Genomic DNA, 7,065 nt, shown 5'->3' with positions numbered 1-7,065 from the left:
TGTAAACTTTAATTCAATTCACAATAAAAACTTCTTTAAACATTAAAAAAAAAGGAAAAATGTTCATGAATTTTAAAAAACCTCCTTGTATTCCATTTTCTTTTCTTTAAATAATAGAAATGTCAAGGTTAGACAGTATAAAGCAGTTAAGATGAATTGGAATTTGTAAATATCAGACTTCTGCTTATTAAAGACTTCCTTAGCAAATCTTACATGCATAACTAGATTTTTTGTATTTTAAACTGTCTTCCACTTTAAGAAATGAAATTAAAAACCTGTCTTTAAATACTTTCACCGTCACCATGTTTTCCAAAAGCTAAATATGCACTTATTAAATCACAGCTTATATAGATAACCTATATTGAGCAATAAGATGATAGAACCCCCAAGAAGCAGGCCCATAGTCTTGATATAGTATACCCCACCTTGAAGTAATATTGTTGTGTTTCTAAGTGCCATTGAGTCAGTTCTGATTCATAGGGGCCCTGTATAGGATTATCCAGGAGCGGTTGGTGAGTTTGAACTGCTGACCTTGAGGTCCAAACCAACCTTGAGGTCCAGGGCTTATTCTACAGCATCACACCAGGAATCCTGGTAATATTATGAACTGTAATATCTAGCATTCATGTTTTAGGAACTTTAGCTTATGAATTTTTATCACTTATTTAACCTTCACAACATCTGACAGGTATTATTCCTATTTAGTGGATGACTAAAAGTAAAGAGAGGTAATGCTATTTATCCAACCATATCCGTCTACATGATGAAGCTGGAATACCATTTACTTTGCCTGATTCCATAGCCTATTCCTAATCCTAACTCAACCTGTTGGATATTTAATGTATTCTGTTACTACTTTTGATGAAAGAAAAACTGTAAGATAGTAAGAGTATAGATTTTGCATCAATTATTTTTTTTTTTGCTTTATTAAGATATAATTTGTATACCATAAAATTCACCTTTTAAAAGTACACAGTTCTAAGCAACCATCACCCATCATCAACATTTTTTATCCCCAAAAGAAACTTTGTACACATTATACGAAATAGCTGGTAGTTTCGAACTGCTGACCTTGAGGTTAGCAGCCTGATTTGTAACCACTATGCTATGAGGCTATTCAAAATACCATGACTTGGATTGGGCCAACTATTTGGGAAGAGATTCATATTTGTGCCAATACCAAAGAGAAGTGACTCAAAGGAATGCAGAAATCATCAAACAATATCACTAATACCAAATGCGAATAAAATTTTACTAAAGATAATTCAAAAATGGTTGCAACAGTACAATGACAGGGAACGGCCACAGGTTCAAGCTGGATTCAGATAAGGATGTGTGCAAGGGATATCATTGCTGATAATAGATGGATCTTGGCTGAGACCATAACAGAAAAAGGTTGACCTGTGATTTATTGACTATGTAAAGGATTTTGACTGTGTGAATGACAAGATATCGATAACATTGTAGAAAATGGATATTACAGAACACTTCATTGTGCTTATGAGTAACCTGTGCATAGAATAAAAGGCACTTTGAATAGAACAAGAGATACTGAATGGTTTAAAATCAGAAAAGATGTGTGTCAGGACTGTATTCTTTCATAAGACTTATTCAATCTTCATGTTGAGAAAATAATCTGAGAAACTGGGTTTTATAATGAATGTGGCATCAGGACTGAACGAAAACTCATTAATAACCTGTAAATATACAAATGATACAACTTTGATTGCTGGAAGCAAAGAGGGCTTAAAATACTTATGAAGAGCAAAGAAACCCTATATATGGCCCTGGGAGTTAGCACTGACTCAACAGCACACAATATATGCATTAAGGCCTAAAAGCCACTAATTTAATTTTGGTTTCCAAAGACTTATTTGGCCATTTAATGTAAATGGAATCACACAATAAATTATTTACTTCACTTATCATAATGATTTCAAGGTCCATCCATGATGTAACATTTTAGTACTTTATTCCTTTTCATGGCTGAGTATCATTAATATCACATGCAAGTGAAATTTTGCTTGTTAAGTACCATAGAGTTGTTTCCGACTCATAGCCACCCAATATAGAGTTGTCAAGGAGCACCTGGTGAGTCTGAACCACTCAAACCAACCTTGTGGTACAGTGCTTTAATGTTTACACCCACAGAGAACTAACAGAAACTCAAATAAAATTCAGAAGAGGACATGGAACTAGGAATATCATTGCTGATATTATGTATCTTGGCTGAAGGCAGAGAATGTTAGAAAGATATCTTTTTGTGCTTTATTGACTATGCAAAGACTTTTGACTGTGTGGACCATGACAAACTATGGATAACATCGTAAAGGATGAGTATTTCAGAATACTTCATTGTGCTCATGAGGAACCTCTACATAAACCAAGAGGCAGTTGTTAGAACAAGGGGATATGAATGGTTTAAAATCAGGAAAGGTGTGTGTCAGGGCTGTATTCTTTTAACATATTTAGTCAATCTTCATGTTGAGCAAATAATTCGAGAAGCTGATTTTAATGAAGAACATGGCATCAAGAATGGAGGCAGAGCTCAACCACAAGAAGAAAGAAGAGGAAAAAAAGAGTAATCTGATGCAATTTGATGAACTTGACCTACACCTATGGAAGCAGTAGCTTGAGAGAGGGAACAAATTCTTACAGCAAGAATCATTCCCACCCCCTCCACACACAGAATAGACAGGGATGGGCAACTTGGACATTGGCTATCCAAAATAGGGGGGTGGGGTGGTGGGCTATAAAGGCAAGAAGTGACTGGCTTACAAGCTTTCAAGAGGGAACCTAGAGCCAGGGGGCCTGGAGGAAGGCAGAATCTCCAGTGAGTAGTATCCAATCTGCCTAGGCGGAGCTGATGAAATGAAATGCAGATGGGTCTTTTGTAATACAATAGTGAATAATTGTTATCAGGACTGATTGTGAAGGGTGGAAATGTAAAGGTAGGCGTTTTATAGCAAGGAAGGGAGGGAATAACTTTCCAGTCTAGGAGCGGAGGTCCCTAGGACCATCAACGGAGAAAAGCTGAGAGCGGGACCCTACCCAGAGAAGCAGTGATGCCTGAAATGGAGCCAGAGATGATGACGTGGAGCGATGGAGCAGCTGGAGACTTTAGATCCAGAGAGGGAGGTGACTGTGTGCTGAAGACTGTTGGGGGGGGAGGGGGAATAGTGTAGGGGGCAGGCTTGCAGGGCAACCTTTGGTTGGTTGATGATGCATGGGGGGGGGGGTTGTAACCATGGCAATGATGATGTAAAACTAATGTTCTCCCATGTAAACTATCATATAATTCACAATAAAACACTAAAAAAAACCCAAACACACACACACATTTAAAAAAAAAAAAAAAAAAGGAGGAAGACTCATTAACAACCTGTAATATACATATGATACAACCTTGTCTGCTGAAAGCAAAGAGGATTTAAAATACAGATGAAGATCAAAAACTACAGCCTTAAGCATGGATTGCAACTCAATGGCTAAAAACAAAAATCTTTACAAGTAAAACTATAAAAAACATCGTAAGCAGCGAAAAGATTGAAGTTGTGAGACTTCATTTTGCTTGGATCCACAATCAACACTCATGGAAGCAGCATTCAAGAAATCAAATGACATATTGTATTATGCAAGGCTGCTGCAAAAGATCTCTTTTAAAGTATTCAAGAGCAAAGTTGGAGGACTAAGGGTCACCAGACCCAGCCATATTTTCAATTACTTCATATGAATGTGAAAGTTGGGCAATATATATGAGAGACCGTAGAAGAATTCATGCATTTGAGTTATTCTGTTGGAGAATATTAAAAGTATCATGGACTTCTATGTTCTGTGTTGCAAGGAGTACAGTCAGAATGTTCCTTGGAAGCCAAGATGTTAACTGCCATGGAGTTGGTTCCAACTCATAGTGACCCTGAACAGGGTTTCCAAGGCTGCAAATCTTTACAGGAGCAGAAAGCCTCATCCTTCTCCCGTGGAACAGCTGGTAGTTTCGAAATAACGACCCGAGGTTAGCAGCTCAGTTCATAACAACTATGCTGCCTGAGAAGCCAAGATGGTGAGATTTATTCTTTCATATTTTAAACATGTTATCAGGAGGGACCAGTTCCTGGAGAAGGCTATCATGCTTGGTAAATAGGGAATCAGCAAAAAAACCAGGAAGACCCCAACAAGATGGACTGACAAAGTGGCAGCTGTAATGGGCTCAAACATAATTGTTGAGGATGGCACAGAACCGGTGTGTTTTTATTGCTGTGTATAAGAATCGAGGGTACTTAGAATAACATGGCTGGATAATATTCCATTTTAAGGCTATACTACATTTTGTTTATCCCATCATCAGAAGACAGAGATTTGGGTTGTTTTTGGCTATTATGACTCATGTTGCTAGAAACATTCCTCTACAGGTTTTTGTGTATTTTTTAACTGTCCTACAATGTCAGAGTTGGAATAGATTCACCACACACTGCCTAAACTGGAAACCATCTGATTAGACACATGATGTCTCCTGTGGATTTTTGCAAAAGTCCGTGTCCCTTTTCTCCAATCTAATTTTCTACACTGCATCCCATTTTTATTTTTTTAAATGAATTTGGTCATGTAATTTCAATGCTTACTTTATTGACAGTAAGACAAAGTCAAGATTTTTGGTTAGTAAAGGCTGGCCCTTTACTCATCTCCACAAGGTCTTGCATCCATTTCCTCTAACTTCAGAGGTCTAATTAAGTACCTTATCTGATTCTGCAATCCTTCCAGTATGACTCTAGAAATGTTTGTTTATTCTACACATTTTGGGGCTCCTGAGATGTCTATATTGTTAGAGTGTAAGTAAAATGTGCAGTCACATTATATATAGATATCTTTCCTGATGGAAGCAGACATACTTGTGTTAGTAATCTGGTGGAATAACAGTAACCTTAGCCAGAAATCTAAGGCTTTCGGTTAAAATGAAAGGAATTACTGGGGCTTTTTCCTCTGGATTCTTAAACAAGTAGACCTTTCTAAGGTCTGACTTGAGAAAACAAATGGTTTAGTTAGCCTCTTGTCTTTAAATGTTTCCAGCCTTCTGTTTTACTGCTGAGTAAGAAAGAGCTCCATATCTATGCCTGCATCAGTGTTAAAGGGGAGATTCTCCCTATAAGGATAGTGGTAGCAGCAGCAGTTACTAATGATTCTTTCACGGGAGAGATGACCTTGAAAGAACAAGCGAACAAGTTCAAGGAAGACACTGAATTTTGTTTCATTAAAGGCAGCTAGTTTCCTTAGCTATGCCACTTAATAAACCAGTCTCTTCTAGTGTAAGGTGGAATTCAACTCACTGCTGTGATTCATATGAAAATAGGCCTACTACATGACACTGAAAATATATTTAATAATTCCAACTATTATCTACTGCTAAGGGGACTTCCACACAAAAAAAATTGAAGTGGCTTAAAACCACCATTTCATGGGCCAGAAATCTGGGACAGGATCGCTCAAGTCTTTTGTCTCCAATCCATGTTGCATCAGTTGGGATGACAGGAGCCTAACGGTATTCCCAGGATGGCGCTCTCATTCATGTGGTCTGGTACCTTACTACTCCCGCATCACTCATTGGTCAAGTCACATCCTATAGGGCACTTCATGTGGCTTGACCTTTTTCCGAACACAGGAGTCTGAACGTTGTTATACTTATATATCACTGGTGGCTTCTGTGGGTGTTCAGTAGTAACGGCCAGGGCATTTAAATGCTAGGGCTGGAATTGGCATAGCATCACTTACACTGTCCACCATTGACCAAAACAGCCAAACCAGCCTAGCCCCAAGGAGTAAGGAAACAGACCAACTCTCAATGGGAGTAGTATCAGAAAAATGTATAATTATTTTTAATTGACCATAATTATTAGTTATAAATATACATTTCCTCCTTCCACAAAAATGTCACACAGAATACTCCTAAGCAGTTAACAAATGTTTTATGTGTCTTAGATAAGGATGGAGTACTATTATATTGTACATACAGTAATTTTTATATTTAATAAATGCAAAATTTAAATTTCATATTGAAAAAAGTATGCATTGTATTACTTGTTTTATACAAGTGTTTAATGGCCAACATTTTGAGTTGGAGAAAGCATATACTATGCATTTTATGACACATAGCTGGTGTTAGAAGCATTAATAGTTTATTAGTGCTCGGGGTATCATTGTAGCCTACCTAACACCAATTTCATTTACTAGTCATGAAAGTTGCAGTATATTGGCTTCTGTTATGGATTTAAATTTAGTCACATGGTGAAACAAAGCTCTACCTACATGTTATCACATGCCTGTTCCACTGGCATCTAAGAAATTTAACTCTGGAGTCACGGAAAGAAGCACAAGTATAAATAAAAACCACATGTTAACTGTTAATGTTCATTTACCAAATCCTGCTTAAGCCCTTGTACTCTCAAAGCTCATTTCATCCAATTGCCTTTTAATTATGGCTCTGGCTCAGAGTTCCAAATAGAATGTCTTTTTAATATAGCTTGCACTGTTCTATATCTAATGCAGGATGTAATCATGCAGTTTACTCAGTCACAGCCAGTGCATTAGGTAATTAAAACAGGCACACATGAATGTCTGCACATACATATATGTGGCCTAAAAGTAATATTAAGAATCTGGCAAACCGGCTTTTGGATAGAATTCTGTTTAAGTCTGGTGCCGCCCACCAATGTAGACTGTGGTGGTTATGTGCTGTGGAGTCAGTTCTGACTCATAGCGACCCTGTACACACAGGCTGTACATCTTTAAAGGAGCAGAAAGCCTCATCTTTCTCCCGCGAAACAGCTGGTAGTTACAAACTGCTGACCTTGAGATTTGTATACTGTAGTTACAATGAATTTCAGAAATCATTGCTTGGGAGACCTATACACATCTTACAAATGATGTGGTATTTTCAACAATTCTATTTCAGTCATTGGTAGTCAAGTTAATAATTCTCAACAGAGGTTAATTCTTCATTATTCAAGTCATTGGAAGATGAACAAACCTTCAGTGTCTTCCATCCCTTTTAGAAGAGGAAGACAGGGGGAAAAA

This window comes from Chrysochloris asiatica, unplaced genomic scaffold, assembly GCF_000296735.1.
Source record: "Chrysochloris asiatica unplaced genomic scaffold, ChrAsi1.0 scaffold00011, whole genome shotgun sequence".
Lineage (NCBI taxonomy): Eukaryota > Metazoa > Chordata > Mammalia > Afrosoricida > Chrysochloridae > Chrysochloris > Chrysochloris asiatica.
The sequence above is the reverse complement of the archived record's forward strand: the minus strand, read 5'-3'. Positions refer to the sequence as shown.